Source organism: Pygoscelis adeliae, unplaced genomic scaffold (assembly GCF_000699105.1).
Source record: "Pygoscelis adeliae isolate BGI_AS28 unplaced genomic scaffold, ASM69910v1 Scaffold148, whole genome shotgun sequence".
NCBI lineage: Eukaryota > Metazoa > Chordata > Aves > Sphenisciformes > Spheniscidae > Pygoscelis > Pygoscelis adeliae.
The window spans coordinates 2,047,022-2,069,370 of NW_008825258.1; the positions used below are offsets into that span (position 1 = coordinate 2,047,022).

The 22,349-nt window shown below is 49.6% G+C and overlaps 1 protein-coding gene across 1 annotated transcript in view; it reads right to left on the minus strand.

Moving 5' to 3' along the window:
- Window positions 1–13,562, minus strand: part of PRICKLE2 (prickle homolog 2 (Drosophila)) — a 44,923-nt gene extending 31,361 nt beyond the window's left edge. The window contains exon 1 of the mRNA XM_009329496.1: window positions 13,516–13,562. The gene's annotated coding sequence lies outside the window, so the exon portion shown is untranslated. The remainder of the gene's footprint in view (window positions 1–13,515) is intronic.
- Between the last annotated feature and the right edge of the window lie 8,787 nt (window positions 13,563–22,349).

The window sequence follows — 22,349 nt, forward strand, 5'->3', positions numbered from 1 at the left end:
GGTATCTATTTTAAAGTAACTACGCAGGATTCTGAATTAATTTGTGCTAATGAAACACCACTGACTTCTGAGGAATGAGATATGGTTTCACCTGGGTAGCAGAAGGGAGACACCTCAGAAATAATAAGGTACCACACAAAAGGCAAGGGAAAAGTTACCGTTGCCATTTCAGGTTTCTCTGCTATAAGGTAAAGCAAAGAAATTCAGAGGGCAGCAACAGTTAAACATTGGGGGCTGTAACTTTCAAACACCTTTCCTTCTTTTTCACCATTGCATACAAGCCAGCTAAGCATACCAGTGCTCAGATCCAGATTCGAGTCTAAATTTCCACTTGGCCATTACAGCACAAAAAATGCACACTAGCAAAAGTCAAGAGGCTCCGTTAAGTCAAGCCAGGGAGATTTGCCAGATTTTCCCATTTCCTGCCTTTCATCAGATCTAAACCACACAGCGACCCCCATGCACCCCCCGGCATCTGGTTTGTGTCCAGTCGGAGAGTCTCGGCATCGCCTCCGGCTGTTACCTTAAAAAATAATCAAGGCACCATTTTATGTGAATACTTTAATTAATCAGCTACCGTGGAAGGGCGCTCTGCCTCAGCAAAGCCGCTGGTTTCCATCTCATTTCGTGATATGATTAGAAGCAGCTCAATATGCAACAAGGTGCTAAGAATAATTAATAGCTCCAGAGCCCCAGATTCGGCATTGGACATAGATATTCTAACGGAGTTTAGGACTTCTTAGCCAAATTTTAATTTTCAGGATATCAATCACAAGCTTCAAACAGAGACAAACCCAACAGTCCACGCTCGGATAGCAGCAATGTCGGGAGCATGAGTGCTGCGATGGGGAAAAAGCCAGCCTGCACATTTCTGTCCTCCTCCCTACTCTACACACATCCCCTCTAGGAGATGGAAGATGGCAAGAAAGCATCAGAGGTCTCAGCTTTTAATAAATGAGATAAATCAAGCCGTCATGAGGACTTTAAATAACAGTGTCGAAGAGTTAGTAAGTGAGATGTATGATCAATTAGACCCACAGGTCACTCCACGCGACTGCCATCCTGCAGCTCACACCACGTACAGCCAGGCGTGCGATGACCGGGTCGGGAAGCTGATTTACCCCTACCCTCACTCCTGCCCCATCCCAGGCAAGCGGGTACCGCCAGCGGGTGGCTTCTCCTGGTCAGAAAAGCAAAGGATGAGAAGGACACAGGTAGCCCGTCTACTCATCAGTGCCGTCCCCAGGCCAGGACAACGGGCTCTGTAAAAACTCTGCACCATTAAACACTGAGCGTCTCCAGGCATGGGGTTTCTGCCACCTCCCTGGACAAACTGTACAAACTCCAAGATCTTGCCCCTGAGATATTCAGTTCTCTTCCTTTCCCCTCATTAAAAGCAGAAGATTAACAGCTTTAATTACAATTATTTTCTTTACATTAGGATATGTTGTTTCATGGGAACAATACTCAGTGTCCTAGGAGTGTCTTTCCACTCCTATGATATGGTTTCCATGACTTCTTCGCATAGGTCTCACTTACTCAACTTTATTTTATCGTCTTCCAGCTCACTATAATTAAAAATAATTCCCCATAGTAAAAATTTAATATAAAAATGTACATTTCAAATGTGAGATGAAATTGAAAAAGCAGTATCCCCCCACCGCGCTCAAAGCAGAGCAGCACGAAGTGAGACGATGCACGTGCCAGCGCTCGACCGCACGCACAAGGACCGGAGCGGCAATGTGCCGTGGGTGCCAATGCTACAGTGGAGAGCTGGTGGGTGTTGGACAGGAGCGGGGCCACGGCCGGCAGCCCGCCCGGCTGCTCCCGGCAGCAGCGGCTCATTAGTCATTAATGCGGGAAGAGTGGCGGAGCCTGGAGATGCTCAGCGCATCGGCGTGCCGCATACCTCACCATATAAAGGGTGCCGCAGCCCAGGCAGAGTGGCACATCCTGCAAAGGAAAACCCGCTAGCTTGGCTCTGGCCAGACACAAGCCTTACCTAACCACCACCAAAGCTTCATCAACAACAACTTCTGCTGCCTGTGCAGCCAAGGAGCCCCACACAACTTGAGAAGAGCGTGGGCACGGGGTTTTTTTTAAGGAAGAAGAAACTAATGCTAATCACTCTCTGGAAATCCTGTCTTCATTCCTGAACCTTTCCGCCTTGCTCTCATCCCAGAAAAGGGTCTGCAAGCTTGTCTCAGGGAAGTACCTGCCCTGGTGATTAAGAGAGCTCTCCAGCATCGGGGAAGACACAGGGTTGGAGATATTTCGGTGCTGTTGCTAAATGCTGGGGACATCCTGGAGCATCACTTGACTCCAGGAGCTGAGGGCTGGCAAAGAGAAACCGAGTGATGTCGTGTTTCCCAGCAAAGCAAGGAGAGCTGACAGCACGGCCAGCTTCAGGCACGGAGGGTAAATAAAGGAGCTGTTAAGCAGCTGTAGTTTGTGGACTGGGAGGAAAGAAGAGAGGGAGCCGGCCAACAGCCATGCTGCTGCGGGAGGCACGGGCTGGGGAGCACCCAGCAGGGCTGCTGGGCTCAGAGCTGTGCACGGAGCTGCCCTGCAGCAGGGCCAGGACGGCGGGAAGCAAATGGGGAGAAAAAGAACATTTCCTGGTGTCAGATTTAGCTGGAAGGGAGCCTACCTTGAATTGACTTCACATGGAACAAAGCAGCAATGGCTCGAAAACAGATTGAAAAATTTGTTCTACTCAAGGCCAGCGCTTCATGTAATGAAGTTACAAGATGGATGTATTTTATTTTGCAACGGCTGCTTTTACATGGTGCTCTTGGCACGGCGGCCAGTCCTCTCCTCAGAGGAGGCTGTAACCCCCGTCCCCGGCTACATCCCCACCCATCAGCTGGTGCAGGGGGACGGTGCAAACTGGATCCACCACCCCACACCAGCCCTCTTCTCTCTACGGATGAAAACAGGCACACAAGGGGAATCTGAAGCAAACAGGGCCCAACACACTAAGCGGAGAACCTGACTTCTGAATCCCTCTCACTTGGGATGCAGAAGCATGCTTCCAGACCAGGTCCACCTATGCACAGCTCGACATGAGCCCAATTGACCTGTGAGGTCTCTGGGACAAGGCAGTCTCTTGTTGTACGCCGCGGTTAGCAAAGCACAGCCTCTGCCATCGCTGGAGCCTCCCGCAGCCCTTTCATCATAGCAATGGCATCAACAATAAGTTAAACCACACTGAAAACACTAGTGCTGTGCAAGAGGCTCTGGAGAGAGCCGCGAGCATGCCCCCAGCTTTCTGAAGAGAGCCAAGGTCTCCCTGCTGTGAAAAACCAGCAATGACTCCAAACCGGGAAAGCACAAGCGGATCTAAAAAGCCAGGGAAGAAGGACCGGGGGCAGCCTGAAGCCAAGGCAAAGTGGGTCCTTGCAAATGGTCTGTAGCTCCCGCAAAGGAGCCAGCCAAGCTGGCCTCTCCCAGCAAACAGCCTGCGTGTGTTGGGGTCTGGGGCAGTGCAGGCAGGACCGGACTCCCCTGGGGCTGTGAGGGCAGCAGACCCCTGCCTGCAGGAAAAGCTCCTGGCCACAGGGATCTTCTCTTCTAGCCGCGGCTGCTGGCTCAGCTGGGTGGGCACACAGAACCTAACGCAGCAAACACCACCAAAGCAAAGCCTGCCCGGGCTGGGCAACACGGCTATTTTAAGAAAGGGCAGCGCAAGATCCCAACCCCTCCTGGCAGCACCAAGAATGAAAGCAGAGTTTAAAATCATGGCAGAAATGTTAAAATTCCTCTCGGACAAAGAAGGAACTCGGCAAACAGCCCTTATCATCCCCCGGCGCTGCTTATCTCTGCTTCTCACTTGTTTCTTCTGGGAAGGAAATAAACGGGCTGTATCAGGGAGCAGCGTCTCCAGACAATGCAAGGAGCACGAATGCCATGGCCCACGCCGGGCCACGCAATGCCTCTGCTGCGCCCCGTAATAAAGGATTTGCATGCATTTGTGCAGACATTAACATACAAGATTGGGAATCCCTCAAAAAGCAATTGTCTGCTCAGCTCGGATGGGATGTGCAAAAGCAAAGGGGCAATTCCCTTCCCGGTCGCTTAAGACATATACAGCAGCCTGATTTTTTTTCAGCATCACGCCATCATTCTGATTGCAATGAGGCTTTTGGGTCAGTCGTCAGTCAGTAAATCACAAGACTTCTCGGAAACTTCTCGGAGAGGCTGAGGATTTGGGGCAGTTCATGTGACCCCTGAGCCTCTTAACAAGGGTGTCTTAATATCCCTGCCTGTTACCTCCTCCTCCCATTTGAGAGCTAACGAGGCATCTTCCCACCCTGAGCGAGCTCCAGCTACACAGACCCATTTCTCCCGACCCCACAGGCAAGACAAACATTTATCTAAACTGAAAAATTAACGTAGTCCTTCAATGCCATCAGGAGAGCCTGGTGGCTCTTCTCCAGTATGGGCACCACTCTCCCAGTTCACAAAAGGGGAAGCTGAGGCACAGGAGTACCCACAGGCAGCACCCAGCCGTGGCTTCCCCATCGACTCCCTGAACACCACCTTCATCAGAGGAGCCCCAAGCTTTTGTGCTCAAAACAGTTGGAGGTGAAGCTCTGCCTCCATCTCCAACTTCTCTAACAACGTATTTTGAACCAATCACTCCCAGAAGCCCAGCTGGCTGCTACCCATGGCCCCGGGTCCCATGGACCTCAGCGACAAAGCGGCACCTCTCTGGACAAAACATTTCTGTGACTTCACAGCTCTTCCAGAGTCACTTCAGCCAGAAAAAAAACCTATCAGCGGGAATGAATTGCAAAGACCTTGTGCTACCTGGGTTGGAAAGGAAGCTTAGGGAAAGCTTTTATCTGCCAAACTGGGGTGCAGGAGGCTAAAGGAGGTGAATTAGACATGGGCATTTACAATAGCAGCAATTCAAAGTCTGAGGACAAGGTGCCCTTGGCGGCCTGCAAGGACAGCCAAGGGAGGACAATGCTCACTTGACCCCAGACGCTGTAGGAACAGTTGGCTTAAAAGATCAACATCAGGTGGTTGCAACAGAGCAGGTAGCACAGTAATGCCAAGAAGCTGAAGACGAGAGAAATAATCCAGCACCCAAACTACTCCTACAGATGCAACTGCCCCAGTCTCAGTGGCCTGGGGAGCACATGTAGCTGCACATCTCCGGAAAGGTCTGCAGTAGGTGGGGAAACACTGAGAGGATGGAAGAGTTGCAAGTCAGACTCTTCTCCACCTTCCCCATCCATCTTCTCTAACCACTCGATTTGCTCGAAGCAAGTCAGATTTTCAGAGTTGCTTTATTTTAATCCCCTCTGACCTCCGCAGTGCCAACAGCAGCAATTGCAAAGGTATCCAAGGTGGTGTTGAAGCTTTTATTACAAACCCCATTTCCACTCCTGGAAAAATTCTCCTCTCTGGCTGAAGTTGTCCATGCTTGGTCTCAGGCTGGAGACTAATTTCATTTTTAAGACTCTGTAAAAATCCTTTACCATTGCAAGAGTTATTCTTGCTTAATTAAGAAAAAGAAGAAAAAAAAAAGAACTATCCTCAATATTGCCAGCTGCAGCCAAGTATGAGCAAAAGCAGACTCTGAGGATTTTCCAGTTGGTCTGCCTTCACGGTGAATCAGGACCATCAATTCAAGAAGTGGGTGGAACATCTGCCTGTGGATCCCCACCGCCCTGTTCCCAAACCACTGCTTCCCTGCGGCACGGCCCGGGGCAGCCTCCAGGCTGCTTCCAATTTTGCTGTCTGTGGTCTTAGGCACCACATGGCAGACAACCACCAGCGCACAAGGCTGTGCTCCTCCCAGATGAGACCCAGAAATTAGGACAAAACATGATACAATGTACAAAAACCTAAATCCCTCATCTGGGCTGTCTTGGTGCCCTCTTAGGCAAACAAGAAACCAGGACCACAGCCCAGAACCGTGGCCAGACCTCTCAACAACACCTCAGGATGTTTCAAAGACAGTCAACCTTTCCAACCTGTGGCTAAATCGCACTGGGGGAGCTGGGGTGCATCACAGGTCATTTTGGGGAGCCGAGGTGCACCCCAGCACGCTGCAGCGAACACAGGTCACCGTTCAGGCTCCAGTTTCTCCTCGTGAGCTGGGTAAGAGCCCCAGGGCGTTTAAACACCCTCCTGACCTGAACCACTCTGCCAGGCTGCTCCTGTGAGCTGCAACCCCTGACACGAACCATGAAAATTCTGATGCATAAAGAGGAGATGGTTAAATTAAGGGATATTAATAACTCAGCATATCTCAGAACAACTCTCTATTTGGAGCTCTCAAGATATTTTGCAAAAGACACAATATTTTTTTTTTGCAATAGAGGTTAGACAGAGGTGGGCAAAGTGCTATACCCGTGCGAGCTGCAGATCAAGCAAGGAGGAGAGAGAGGAGGAAAAATAAGGTGCCATGAGCTCCAGCCTGTTGCTCAGCCTTGCTACCAGGAGAAAAGGTGTCCAACAGGCTGCTCTGTCACATCCAAGACGATGGAGGCAGCCTGCCAGCTCACAGGCTTACCACTCACCTCAACGTATTTATGTTAGGGGGTTTCTCCCCGCCCTTAAAGGTCCAGCTCTCAGCACACAGAAACAGTAACAACCACGTATTTTTCCCGTCATGCAGAAGAAATGCAAACCACCAGTTTCCAAGTTGAAGAGAAGAACAGGCTCAATAACAGCAGTAACAACCCAGAAGCTGGTGGGCAAACAATGTGGAAGCCAGTCTCATGATTTTGGAAGGCAGGGGGAGACACAGGACGGGCAGACCCAGGAGCTGTGGACACCCGAGAGGGGTTTGGTGTCCCCCGTGGCAGGACAACCCCAAGGCCCCGAGAACCCAGTGGGGCCCCTGGCCGGCAGGGATGGAGCAGGGGAGGCAGCGGGGGGAGCAGGCAGCAGCAGGAGCCTCACCAAAGTCTCCCTCTGGACTTGAGTTCAGCAGCGCTCCCCACCCAAGAGCCAACGTGCGCCTGTGCTGCAAAGCCCATGTCCTACCCCATGGGTTATCTTGTCAGATTTTAATTATACCATTCGGTGGCTTTTCAGCCTAACAAGATGCAGAGCTGTATCGCAGGGGGTTTCTTTCTGCTGCTTAACTGAAGGAAGAAAATTGCCTCCAAGCCTGGGGTTCTAGCAAGATTTAGGCTCTCCCTCTGGATCCAAAACCAGCTCTCCACGAAGAAGCCTGTCTCCGTTCAGCATGTGGGTCCTCACCGTCTTCTCCAGTTTGCATAACCCTGGTCTCTTCACAGACAGTATTTATCTTCCTGCCCCTCTCTTTCCCCCACCCTGTTCCAGGCTTGCAGCCCATCTCTCCAGCACCAGTCTCAGACAGACCGGCTAAGCTAAGCGGGTTCCGGAGATCTGCCCCGGGGCTCTAAGTGCTATTTTAAGGGACTTCACCAGTTTGCATTTGCAGCATGACAAGCAGAAACCACGAGAAGCAGTAAACACGCTGCAATTCGAGCACCTCCCAGGCCGTGTGTCCTAAAGGAAAAAGCTTGTCTGGTAAGGCAAAATGCTCAGAAGCAGGATGAGCTAGGCTGAAAATTGTAATTATTTCAAAAGTTAAGGCTTAGACGGTGTCCCCTGAGACAGGCAATACCGACCCGCTTGTGAAAGCAATCACTGCCAGCCTGATCGGTGTATGTGCTGGCTAAGCCCGAGCAAGTCTGCCAACAGCAATAGCGCAAAGCTGGGTCATTTTGTTAAGCTGAATCTGGCTGGTAGAAAACATGCAACGGGAGAAAAGATTAAAATACGAAGCAAAATATAATGTTGTTAGCTACAGATAGTTTTACTTTACAAATCTTTATCGCAGGCTCAAGCCAGCACCCTTATAAATACAACGCAGTGATGTGAGACATGTAAGTGCTCCCACAGTAGGTGAAATAATCGCTGAATAAAAATAAGTCAGATAAGTTACAAGATAAGAGAGCTAAAACTGAAAGGATGACACTGCATCTGGTGCAAATAATTATTTTGGCATTATTCTGACCAGTGCTAATCCTCAACGGCTCAAAAAGATTCAATCAGTGTTTAGCACCGCCAAGGAATCATGACTACAAAACAAAGAGTAACTGGATTAAAATCTTTCTATGGTCACAGGTCACGTCTGTGTCTCATCTGCTTAAAATGTTCCTTCAAGGAACAAGAAAAAAAGGAAATTTGACTTGAAAAGATTGCACTGAAAAACATAACCCCCAGGTTGCAGTTCTAGGATGGTTTATAGTTAGGCATTCTGGCATGAAAAAGAAGGACATAGAAAGATTATTACTTTAAAACTCTCTATCCTCAGGAAGGCAAAACCACCACAATAAACATCGGAACAGTAACGTCCTCATCCACAACACCAGCCTGCACGCAGTCTGCTCAGAGAATGCCCAGAGAACCCAGGCTTCCAGAAGCTGCATTTAGCAGAGCAATAAAATTAACACTGAGACATGAGGATTTTTTAATACTTATTCCTATTTAGAGCCACCTGAGCCTTCCTGATTATTTTTAAAATGAAAAATCCATCACGGTGGCACCAGCATTTCTCCCCGACTTCCTGCAGCTGCAGAAATGCAATTTAGCAATTAACATTTTACATCCATCAACAACGAGAACAGCAAAGGCTGGGAAAAAAGCGCAGCCCCCCCATAGATCACCACCAACAGCACATTGAGCAAAGTTAGCACGCAGCGACGTGCATCCACAGAACGCTGCTTATTCTTCCTCCTCCTCCTCGCTACTTTCTATCCCTCCTAAAAATCCACAACAACTTTGAAGTTGCTGGCAAAAGGCAGTTTCTTACCTGTTCCCACCAACGACGGCACCGACAGCGCAGGAGGAAAAAATCCAGCGGGTTGCTCAGCTGTCCTAGTTGTGCCAGTTGCCTTTCGGCTGGTGGGCTGCTCCCAGGACCAGCCCAAGCACCGCAGTGCCATAAAGCATCCCGTGCTCTCCCGGCGCAGCCCACCGCCCCGACACACGCAGCCAGGGGCTGCCGCCCAGACGGGCTTTTGTCGGAGCCTTTCAGAGGAGGCACGCACTGACCGCGGCGCGTCTCCGAAAGAAACCTGCCGTGGAAAAACGTGCCATTCCTGCCCCCCGTCTTAAGCTTTCACTTAAATTGCCTCGGTCTGAAATCCAGCTCCGGAGGGTGCCCCCCTCTCCGCTCCCCGTCCAAATGAATCCAGCAGCTCCCCCCTCAACCTGCCTTTCACTAAATGACCCTTCGAGGTGGCAAGAGGATGTCCAATTTGCTCTCCGAGCGCAAGGCATTAACGAGGAGAGATGCAGCCCGTGGAGAATAATTGCTGGCGCGGGAGCGGCGCGGGGCTCTGCTGTTGCATTGCTCTCCTCTCCTGCATGCTAATGAGCAATGATGTCAGCAAGCCAAAGTCACCGCATCCGGACCGCGCGCCGCGGCCCGGCCACCCTCCCATTGATTTACATGGAAATCAGCCCGCTCTTAGAAATCAATAAATCCTGTAGGCTGCTTAGGGAAAGGGAGAGAGAAAAAAATCCTTCTCGCTGGCTCGCATGTGCGCGTTTCAAAGAGTTGGCTCCGCACCAGCAGCCCAAATTGAATGGTGTGAAGACACTAATTATCCTTCCCCAACTATCATCTTATTTGATGCTGACCGAATCTCAACCTGCTGTCAAACTTAAGGCACCGCTTCTTAGGTACGCGGGCTATTAAAGCAATGATCTGCCGGCTCTGAGCAACGTATCATTTTTCTCCTGGCTTTCAATGCCCTCTTAATTATTTTCTGCAGTCATTTGCTATGATTCCCCACTGGTTTTTAGACGCAGCATGTTTGTGCACCAGCGGGGCTAAACGTTCTGGGAAATACAAGTTATCAATGTGCATTTTGGTTACCGCATATTTTAATACATTTTCTTTCATACGGCCCTGAGAGATGCACGATTTGCACCTTTTATGTGTATCTCAGGTGAGTACTGCGAGCCCCAGGAACACGCCACCCCAACAGGGATGCCGAAGCCTCCTTTCCCCGTGTTTCCCTCCCCTCAGAAAAGAAAAGAAAACGCAGAGAAGGAGCTACACTGCCAAATCTCTTCTGCTGCTCTTAAAGCCCGTTGCTTGGGAATTAGGTGGTCACAAATGAATCTCTGCTTCAAGTCAACTGGAGGTGAGCATACCTCTTAGCTTTTGCATTTGCAAAAAGTGAGTGAAATTCAAAAACCTAGTTTCTGTGGGCTCAGAAGAATACAGAAAGCAAATAAAACTTGCCCAACATGTAGTGCTTTTGTAGCATGCTCCTGACTTTTGGGGCCTGGCTCCGGATTTCAGAGCCCTCGATTTTGGCAATATTAGCTATGTTTACAGAACACAGAAGGATGCAGAAACTACAGCTGCGAGTCTTTCTGCAGTCTCAAATGCCTTAAATTATTATTATTATTAAGGCTCATAAAGTAGACTTCATTATATGGAATTACACTCAAAACCACCAGGGCAAGTTCTTCAGCTGGGACAAACCAGCTCAGTTCCCCCTCGGGGAAGCCCCGACTTACCCTGGCCAAGCGGGATGGACTGAGAACATGCAGAGACCTCATCTGGCTCAGACAACTTCAGACAAAAGAAAATATTCAGGGCTGTTGATGAAATATTTGAGCATTTACAGTTCCTTTTTTTTTTAAAATTATTTTTTCCCCTCTTTTTTTGTTAATTAAAACTGCAGCTGCAAGTCCAAGAGTTGAGCACTGACCCTGTTACCGCGTCCAGCCGGGTCGGACCTTCCTTTCGTGAAGGAAGGAGCAGCATCACCTCCACTTCTGCTGGGGATGGCCACAGCGCCGAGGAGGGTCCCCTCCAACTCCACACAGCAACAGAACTTGTAGGAAAAAACTCTCCTGACCCTTCAGCTTCCTAAACCGGCACATTTTGCCTCTTCCAGCTTGCATCGGTGTTGCGGGCAGGCTGTCAGCTCGCCTGTCTATGGTTAACGTGCCACGGCCCCACGATGATGTATTTTTCCTCTTAAGTTCAGCACGTTAATTACAATACAAAGGAACTGAGACAAAACTGAATTGGGCAAAAGCAAATAAAGAAGACTGCTTATAAAATTACAACGTTGAGCAGAAATGCTGTAGAGCAGAAATTACCTGTGTTTACTGTAACAATCTTCCCCGGAAATGTACTGTCAGAAGCACACAGCAGTGACTAGGAGCTACAACCGGCACAAAGAATACGTACCGCTCCATACGGCAGGTCCTGTAGGCGCTAATTTTCCCTGAACACGAGTAAAATGCCTGACTTTATCTGCATTAACTTTCAAGGGGCAAAGGCCCTTTAACTATAAACACTTGGGAGCAAAGTGTCTATTAGTGCTCCAAGTGCCTCTTGAGCAGGACCACCAGCCGGCCCCGCGCTCGGGGGAAAGGTTGGCAGGGCACGAGCCCGAGTGTCCAACCCCACTTCTTGCACAACGTGCTCTGTGTAGCTCCATCTACAGCAGCTTCGATCACCCAGCACCAGCCTGACATGATCCACCACAGGGTGGACGGCGGTGTCTTCCCCACGCAACCAAGCATCCTACAGCAAAGGTGAGTTCTGCCTGGCTGTCTTCGCCAAGTGGATCATCCCCAAGAAAAGGATCACACCAGAAACTGCAAACTTTTAAGTGTGAGTTGATCCCCAAAGATAAAATGGGTGAGAATCATGAGCTGATGTGAAAGATCAGTAAGACCAATGCTTATATCATCTCCGCTGCATGGCTAGCTATGAGCAGAAGAGCTTTGTGTCTCCAAATAGCATGTATAATCGTCATCGCTCCTGACAGACTTCTTGTTCCAATACTTGCAAACCTAAATATCCACAAAATCCAATGAACAGGCTCTTCTGAGACAAGAAATCAGATTAGAAGCTGCCACGTTTGGACACACAACTGTCTTAGGAAAGTGGAAATGAGCCTTCCTGCTTTGAAAGCTGCCGGTTCGTTGGCAATTGCTCCATATTACCGTTACCTACTGCAAGGCTTGTGAAAAGGTCATGTGTTGGAATAACTCCAGAAGGCACACAAGATTTCTTGACGGATTCTGCACATTACGCAGGTGAAATGGGTGTTTCATTAAGAAGCAAGGAGAATACCGAGCTGATGGAGCACATTATCAAAGGTCGCGTGAAGGACTTGCACCATTACGAGGATGGATGCTCACAACTGCCAGCAAGGAAGCCAACGACCAGAAGTAAAACCTTAGCTACTGAAATAAAGAAAGATCAAGAGCAGGAAGCCCCCGCTTAGGTGCAGAGGTGCGAGATGGACAACTCTGCTCATAAATGTAGCCACATCTTTCTGCCCTTTGCTGCTAAAGACAAAGATCCAAACCCAGTCAACTTTAAACTTTCTGCCATTTGCACAAACTCATCCCTATGGCTAATTTAACAAAACACTGTAAGAGCCCACATTTCATAAATGCTGTATTTTATCACCTTGGTGTATTGATCAGCCGTCAATCAATAGGGGTCCACGTGACACTGTTGACTCTCCCGATGACAACGAGCTATACGGCATGGCCACGCTCAGCGACAGCAGACTGGTGTCCTCAGGGTCACCGGGCTACTAACCTGATGAATGTCAGATCAAGTTGCCTTTCTGAATAATTTAGTGAGCATCCTCTGCTGCAGCTTGCCAGGGCAGTATACAGCACTGCTGCCTTGGGATGTCACAGAGGCTCCAGCCTCCTCTGCCCTGAAATGCTGCCCACGGGGACCAAGGCTGTCCCCTGCATCGTGCACACCACCAGCCTGTCCAGGATCGGTGGGATGGCAGGTACCCCCAGTCACCGAGCCCGTCCTGGCTCACAGCGACCGGCACAATAACAGATTACTTTCCCATCACTCTTTCTACCCACAGAAATGCAGAATTGGATACTCACAGTGGGTTTTTTTTCCCCTCCGTTCCCACGCTCGCCCCCGTAATTTGCAGAGAAATGTCCACTCGCCGAGCCAGCACTCCCGCCCCGATGCCGGGATGGACCGTGCCCAGCACAGTCCCCAGGCCGGGGGACAGCCAGAGCTGTGCTCCCATGGCCACGGGGCAGCAATAAGCTGCAGAACGAGAGGCTGGAGAGGGCACGGCTTTGCAAACACTGGAGGGGAAAGGCAAAGGATCGCAAACAGCTGTTAGCAGTGAGCAGGGAAGGGAGAAGACCCTACGTGGCACGGTCCGGCCCCCCTACTCCTGGCCGAATGCCTAGCCCTTCAGGAGACACATAGGGATGAGCCCAAGATATGGCGAAAGCTCCTTGGAGAACTCGAGTCATGAAATACAGGTCAGGACTTTAAATGAGGTTGAGCTCTCTTTTTTCTTCTTTTTTCTTTATTCTTTTTAAGCAAGGCAGCAGACCCTCTCCATACCTCTCAATGCTAGAAGCAGGGATGTCTTATCTCAAAGAAAAATGGGATGGAGGGAGGGGCAGAGAGACCAACATCAGATGCAGATCATTAATCCCAAAAACTTGGCCTCCTCCGCTTTTCCTCAGGGCTGCCATTTGTACCTTCATGCGGCTGCTGCCCGAGACCGCACAAGACAGACACTCTCCTCCTGCTGTCACCGCTGCTGCGTTCAACTCCTTTTCGGCAGAGCCATGGGTGAGGATCCGTGCTGTCGGTCTGCAAGGAGGAATTTAGTTTTTAAAAACACCATCGAGCCCAGCAGCAGCTGACACAGAAGGGGAGGTACAGCCCATACGCACTGCGGCTGATTTGAGAGACAATTTTCTGTATTTCCTACCAATTCACCCAGCGAGAAAGGCCTGACCCTTGCCGGCATCCTCCGGTGCACAGGCAGAGCCGGGCGGCAAGGCAGCGTCTGCGAGCACACCCTGTGCCGTCCATGTCCTCTGGCAGCACCGAACCACACCAACGCAGGGGTGATGCCACGGGAGGACCCGGCACGCTGCGCTGGCGCTCCCGAGCATCGCTGCCCTGCATCCCATCCCCTCCCCCAACAAGGCACCCCAAAAGGACCCTCACCCACCGACTGTCCCCACCCCCCGCCACGCACCCCCAGCTCGCAGACTGGCACCGCACGCTCTGGTGTGACACGCAGAGCACGCCGCAGACGGTGTTTCAATCAATCAATCACTGTATCTCTCTCTCTTTTTTTTTTTTTTTTTAATCACCTTAATGCAAGAAGCTTTGGAGAGCTTAACAACAATACGGCTCTTCATAGCCTCCGGCTTTAATTCAGCACTACTATGTTTTTTACTTTTGTATGTTGCAATGAAATTTGTAACGGAATGTGAACAAAAATCTGGATGCTCACGTGGTTTTCTCCCCTTTGCTAGCCTGATAGTATTCTCATCTGAAGACTTTTTAATAGCGTCCTTTAATGATGTCTACAAAAGCCTCATTAACGCACTGTATCATAATTTAAACTAAACAAACTCAACGCAGTTATTTCTTTAATGACGTATTTTTCTTGGGGCCTTTCCACAAACAATAAAGCATTCACTGAAAATATGTTATGAAGGAAATGCATAAATCTTCAGCTTATCTGGTGGTATGTTTTCCAAAGATCTAAACCTTTGATCAGCAACAAATTAATTTTCCATTTACACAAAATAGAAGATGTATTTCCAGGATAACCAACGAACCCTGCAAGTCTGCATTAACATGTGCCTTGGCAGCAGCTCAGGACTCCCTCGCTGCCGCCCTTCTCGCTGCCTGATGCTGTCAGGGTCGCTGTCACGTTAGATGATTTTTATTTTATTTTTTGGCTTCAAACCTGTCTAATAGGGTGTTTCGGGTAATTATGCCCTGAGGATTTCTTGCCTTTGCTCACCAAGCTCCCCTCTGCACCAGCCATGCACCACCCAGTCCCCCTTGCTCCCCAAAAGCTGTGCATCCCCCAGGAGTGGGGCACGGTGCTCAACTGCCTCTGTGCTCAGAGGCGAGTCTTGGACCAGCCCAGAGTCCTGGCCAAGAGACAAAAGTCTGGCTTTCACCTCCCTAAACCAGACTGTGCACGTCTTCTCTGGCTGCCGGTGGGATTTTGGCATGCCCCTCACCCCGGCCAGACACCGTGCAAGCCCCTGCTCCAAGCCAGGAGCTGCCGGCAGGTCCCGGGACTGCACAAACCTCCATCCAAGCTCCTCAGAAACCACCGATGGTTTAAACAGCCGTGTTTCTGCTCCCACCCAGGAGAGACATGTCCTGCTCGCTCCTCCCCAACTAAGAGAAAAGACCTATTTGCCCCATGTTTCCAAATTGTGTTAAATGCAGGCTGGTAACTCCAGCACATTTTTGGATCCACCCAATGCTCCTGTGACGTGCTGCACTCATCTGGGATGAAACCATGCATGGTGGTCGTGAATAGAATTGGGCTTTCATGATGCCTTCGAGGCTTTTAAATTTCCCAGTGTATTTGCAAATGCAGGGAGATCGGCTGCGGTCAGGAATGCACCTGGGTCCTCACACTGGGCTACCCACAGCCTCCTAACCGCTCAGTGGGAAGAAAGGTGCCAAAATAGGTTTTTATTTCGTATCTGAGAGCATGAAGTAGACCTGGATGATATAAAACCAGCCAGTGCGAGCAGATGGACTGGCGTGCGGTTTCGGTCTACCCCAAACTCCACCCCATTACAAGATTCTACAATCCAGGTAACCTTGATTTTAAATTAAAAAAACCCAATAAAATTATGAAAAGTGGCATCTCGATGTAAGCGTGGGTGCTTCCCCTGCCCCAGCCCTCTTAGGATCACGGCCCCATGACCTGCCTGGAGTGCACAGAGTGGGTCAACGTGTCGTAGGCTACGGCAAGGTTTGCAGCCTGGCTGTCCCACTGGCTGAAGCTGGATGGAGCTCCAGTGTCCCCGAGACAGCCTGGCACCGTACACAAATGACAAGAGATGTTTGCTATTCTTCCCTTTGTTTTAATTAGTAATAACAATTTGTTATCGTGGCTTGACATTTGTTCATACTTAGGAATAAACTACTTCCTCGAATGATATGCTGAGATTACAATGGGCTTTCTGTGTTTGTGTTGGTTTTAGTAGCTCATAACAAACCATGAAATTCATTACTCTTGCCACAAGCACCCATGAGATGTGCCAACCAGGGTGTGATTTATACACAGCTCGACTCATGGAAATTAAAAGGTTTTAATGTTGCCTGCAAGAAGTCAAGGGTTTGAAATTTTATACAGCTGAATTACAAAAAAATAAATCCCGGACGCAAGCTACTGCATTGTTTTATCTGCCTAAGGAGCCTGAATATTACAGTCAGGGTAAAAATAATTCACTAAATATTAATTAAGTGTATAATTTGAGCAGCCTTTTTAGTGATAAGCCTTCTGGCCTGCAAGTTACTTCATTCTCATCTTTTTTTAACTGCTTGGAAGCTATGTAAAGGAAGATATTTAACAGTAAAACTTCTCTGCTACAATATAATTTGGCAAAACATTCCCACTGAAAGAAATCGCTGAAAAACAGCCTGTGCCTCACCATCACTTAATGGGAAAGGGCTGTCAGTCATACCCCAGTCCTATGTCTCCACGTCGTGTCAAGCCTCGTACATCAAACCCAATATACAAATCGCCAGCCCCATCAAGATCATTAGAGCTGCTCAGCCCGTCAGGGAAAGGTCAGCGCGTCGCCGGCTGACAGCTGCCTGCTCCAAACGCAGCATCAATCACAGCCCTCATCAAAGGCGGCCATGGTGGCGAGAGGGCACAGCTGGAAACCCGCATCCCTTCCTCGTATAACCTGTCATCCTCTAAACCCGCTTCCCTTCTTGTAAAACATGGCCACGCTTTTATCTTATCGTGATCTACAGGGAAATGCAACTAAACCGGCTGCCATACGAACAGGAGGGATCAGGACCCGTGGGGAGGCATTGAGACCGTACCAGGAGAGGGTCGGCCAGAAGCATGGCCCCTGACTCCAGCTCTGGCTCCCTCCTACGCAGGGTCCCAGCCTGATCCCTGCTTTCCTGGATGGGTCCTGTGCAGGTGGTGTCCCCGGAGCATCCCCCCTCGCTGCACAAGCCCCAGCCCTGCACACCCAGTAACAGTCTCTAGCGAAGGCTCAAAGCCACCCTGCAAGGAGATGCTAGTTGGTGCCATCGTAGCCACACCAAGGCACGGCTTGCAGATGTCCCCAGCCAGGGGACTGCAGGGGTGCCCCATGCCTGCGGAGACACAAGCATCACCGTGCCGGGCTGCTGCTGCCCTCCATCAGCCTGAGCCTCAGGCGCGATGCTCCCAGCTTGTATGAGCCCACGAGGGCATCCTCCTGCCCACAGCTCGAGCACCTGGAAGGGTGGAGAAACCCAATCACTCGTGATTCACGGGAGGACACCGGCATTATCAAATGCTATTGCTCCCATCAGTCGTTGCTCGTTAAACGTGCTGAAAACCACTGGCCATTTCTTCCTCTTTTTTCCCTACCACACTGTGCTGCATGCAGCATTATCTTCAAAGGGCGAAGCAAACATGTTTGCTAAACATGAGCAGACTAAATACATCAGCCTTTTAGAAGCAAAAATTGCTGCTAGAGATTTAGTGAGCCTCATTGTTTCATGGTTCAGAAAGCATTTTGCTGGCTGCTTTGGAGTGGGCTGTTCCTTCAAAGCGAGCACCCTGTGACAATGAGTAACCCCTCCCCAGTGAAATAAAAACCAGGTGGGCATCCAAAGGAGCAGTGCTTTCTTTTTGCTGAGCATTTAACTTACAGTGTCTCCTTCCAACAAAAGAACAGCAATTTGGGGGTCAGCTCAGCTGCTGCCAGTGGGTGTACCCAAGGCAGGGTCAGCCAATCTCCTGCAGCAGAGGGGTGAGGACATTTCTGGAAAACAGTGGATGTTCTTTGGGTTAGAGCTAGGAACCTTCCTGCAGTGTGCCCGGACTGGAAGGGATTGCTCTGGCCAGGATTGAGACTGGTTGTACTGGTACAGGGCAGAAAACAAAATGTAGAGCAAAAAGGCAATGAAGTAAGTGCTGGACATCGTCCTCTTCCCTCCATCCCAAACAGGTTGGGATGCTCCAGACCGGGGTGGCTCACGTGGCTGAGATCCTTGGAAATGTGGAGTTGCAGAGCCAGGGCAACATCTCACCTTTCCATGGCCTTATTTCAGGGCAAACAGCTCAATCCCAAAAATTCCTTCTCTGTGCAAACCGCGATCATTCCCTTCTATCAGTGTGGGGAAGCGGAGGGGGAGCACAGTCGGGCTCCCTGTGGTACTAAGCCCTTCAAACATGTATCTCAAAAAGATGAGCAACCATGGATGGCCAAACAGACAGACAGGGGAAGGAGAAGGGAAGCTCATGATACTGGCGAGACTATTATAATTAGTGTAATAAGCAGCAATCACAGCTCAACAGCTGCCTTCCCCTCCCTGAGCGTCTGCTGCATGCACCGGCACAAACCCATGGCCAAGAAGGATTTTGACGCCTGCTGTACTCTGAACAGCTCTGCTTTGAAAAAAGTTTTGACTTTGGCAAACTTTTCATTCCATGTAAGACACAGAGGAGAGCATCTTCCTGCTTTCCCAGCCTCTCCACCTTCACCTGAGCAAGCAGCACCCCGTGCTTACAGAAGGGTCATGAAACTGGGTTTAGTTTTGATGTCAACTATGATTTCACATGTGGCTTAGAACCAAACCTCGTCACCTTTAAGTTGAGGCAAAACTGCCATACTCAACTTTCTGAAGTCCCTGGAGCATCAGCAATGAACTGTTCTACAGAAAATGGCAACACGACAAAAATAATTTACCGTGGGCATGTATCCATCCTCCTCCGATGGGCACGTGTCCAACATCCTTCTCTGAAGCATCTCTAAGAGAAATTCCTTTGAAACACATTTGTCCCCATCCATGCCAGGGTTGCAGAAAGTTGGCAGCGAGCATATAGCACAGAAAAATTGCTCTACAGCTCACCAAAATCCAAAGCAGCCCTGCTTTAAAAGAGGGGATTTCTTGATGGGAGAATATTTTAAAGGATTGGAAAGCAGACACAGTGACGTAACTGGAGTGCAGTGATTTTTTTATACCAACGGTTAATTGGTTTGGAAACATATTTAAAATGGTGGAGAAGTTACGGGGTAGATGCTTATTTGAAATCAGTTGGGGATTTAGGTGAAAATGCCGCCTGCCAGCGGCTCGGCAGTGGGGCCCGTGCCACCTGCACAGGATCCAGGCAGCAGGCATGCCACCGTGCTGCGGTGCCGCCCCACGCTGCTCCTGGTTGTGGCCACAGCTCGGAATAGCCCATGTCAGGTGCGTTTGCTGCTCGGCTTCAGATTTGTGCCATGTGCAATGAAATTCAAGTGAGCCTTCTCCAAATTTTGGGGAGCCGAGGACTGAGGTCTCCAAAACACCCTCTGGTACCTCGAACGACCCCTTGCTGCTGCTTTTCTCATTTTGGGGAGCCCACTGCAAGGGAAAAGAGCGACTGCTTTACCCGTGTTGCTCCACCACCCTCACCCCTAACCACCAGTTTTAGGGGTTGGATCATCATCTGCAGCCAGTGCAGGGATTGCAAAGTCTCTTATGTGACAGGCTCTGGGCCCTAAGTTGCAAAATACACTGTGGCTTAGACCCAGACAAATTCTGCATCATTTCTGGTGCTCACGCTCCAGGAGGGATTGCTCTTCTTGCTTCCTTTCTGCTACCCCTTTGTCTAACAGGGCTGGTCAAGGGAAGCAGTCAGATGCTCAGGATATCTGGATATTTTGGCAGTAGTTAAGGATTCAGCTGATTTTCAGTGGGTGTTAAGACACTGAGAAAGTGTCTAATGTGAAGATGTTTGGAGGTGTGAGCTCTAAGCTCTTCATGCAAGAGACCATTTCCTACAGTGCTTAAGAAAATGAGAGCATGGAGACAACAAGTAAGGACAAGCTTAGAAAGCAGAAATGTTTACACTGAGGAAATTTAACCCCTCGATGAAAGAAGCCCCAGCCAGGCGGGGCAGGAGAGCTGAGGAGTAACTGCAAACAGGCGGTGATCTGCTGAAACCAGATCTCAACAAACACTGCACCAAAGAGTTAAAAAACATGACGTGTGAAGCCAGAACAGGGGTTTCTTTAATTTCCCAGTGCAAAGAAACACATTTGTATTTCCCTGACAAGCGGCACGTCAAAGCGATGAGAGGAGCAAGAGCCATTTGCTCTGACTCCGATGCTCCCCAGCTCCCCAGCCAGGACCCAGCCCATCACGGGGACCAGCCGCGGCCGATCCTGTGCCTTCCGTGTCAGCACACCTTAATGACCAGTTACGAAGCCAAAAGGTAAGGGCAAGATAATCAAAGCCGTCTCATGGGGTGCTACAAGGCATCGCTTTATCCAAAGTGACAAAACATGACACACCAGAGGCTGAGGTGCAGCGAGAAGCGCTCCGTGCTGCACGCCTGGCACGAGCCACGCGACTCTCGTGACCGAGCAGCAGGGCTCCTTTCTCAGGCACAGGGGGCAAAAAGGTATCAGAAAGCAAAGAGCATGGGTACTGTCGAGCCTTTCACTTGCTGCTCTGCTGTAAGGCGGCAGTGGAAATTAATGGGCCTTTCAAGTACATAAATGGATTGCAGAGACATCCGCAGTGAGTCTATTAGCTAATTAGTCAAGATTAGCATTTATTTTATCCAACAGGCATTCAGCTAAAGGAGGTAGTTCTCTTCTATCTGTGTATGTCCCTTTACACTTGTTAAAAAGTAGGACACAGCTCTCTCCCAGTGACAGTAATACCAAGACAAACTTTCTCTCCCCCAAGGGAAGTGCCCGCGGGCACAGCCTGAGCTGGGCACGTCACTTGCTGTGGCTAATGGCCTGGGATGGGGCAAGCATCACGGACCTTCAGCCCCAAAGCTCAAATCTGGTAGACCTGTGCAACCAGTACAGCCTTTAGCATGAGCCTGAGGCCAGTCTTGGGCTCACGCTACTGATCTAGAACAAGGTATCCTAAAGTCTGACACAAGACCCTGTCTCATCTCAAAGGAATATTTAATCCATCAGGCTGCTAATGCTTCAGACCTTCCTCTTACTGCTACGGGAAGTCTAACATCCTTTGCTGTGATCCTGTATCTGAGGATGCAACGGACAGCAAATAAACATATTTCAACCATGTAAGTAGCTTCACTTAACAGATGTAGGAAACGCGTTAGATTTATAGCACCAGAGTAATCTGATACCTTCCACAGTGTTAATGAAGCAAGCATTAATACTGTTTTATCATCGGTTCTAATCTTCCTGGCATCATTTCACGCCCACGGATAACTCACTCCATAACTCGGTACCTACAGCGCACGTTGGACAAGGCCCCCAGCCGCAGCCGATTTCCAGCGCCCCGAGAACTCAATCTCTGCTAATCCCAGCCCTTTAAAGCAACTCAGACTTGAGCAATCTAAGAAGGAGACACACGAAGGCACTTAGGCTTATCTCTCTAATTGCCTGCCCGCGAATCAGGGCTTCGGTGTCAGCGCTTGCACTCACATAAGACACGGCAGTCAGAAAAATCAGACCTAAAATATTTACCGTGAGCATTTTCAGAACTGTAAGTGAAATGATTGAAATCCTGCTTACTACTGCAACTCCAAATGCAATGCTAGTTACGAGGAATACATCGGGGTAACAAAGCAAGTGTTCATGCCTCTCCTCCGCCGTGGCTTTTTCCAGGTCTATGGCTGTGTAACACAGACTCCAATTCTCTCGACAGCTTTCCTGCACTGCCCGGTGCCAACACAGTGAAAATGTTAATGAATACCACCCCATAAATATTTAATGCACATTTTCCTGCAAGTCCTGCTGTGATTAAATAGCCACCTCATTACCCAGGCCCATCTTTCTTTCATTTTTATCTTTGCACAAAATACCAAGACTTGGAACTATACCCACACAATCGAGCTGCTGGAAACATCACTGCATAAACCAACACCAACAGGGCAAAATCCAAACACGAACTTCCAAGAAATGTAAAGAGAAATCTAACCCTGTCAGAGCAAATATTTCATCTCAGCTGCCTCCTCCCAGGATTTGCAGAGAAAGAAAAGCAGAGGGGACAAGCCAGCAATATACTTTCTTTCTGAGTGCAGTTATTTGTCTGGTTTTATTGTCTTTTTCCATTGTATTTGGAGGTCCCGGCCACAATGGGGTCCACCGCACATACCGTCCAGATACGGGCATCCCTGGGTACCACCCCGGGGCTGGCTCTGCTCTGACACCAAGCCCTGAACAGCTGCAACAGGAGCTGTGCTGCTCTCCCCCCACCTGAAACTTGGAGGATGCCCATGATTTGTCCGAGGTTACACAAGCAATCCAGGACAGACGTGGAAGGGGACATGGATCACCCAGAGGAGTCACCATCGCTGCTCTGGCATTGCAACATCTGTGACACTCATCTG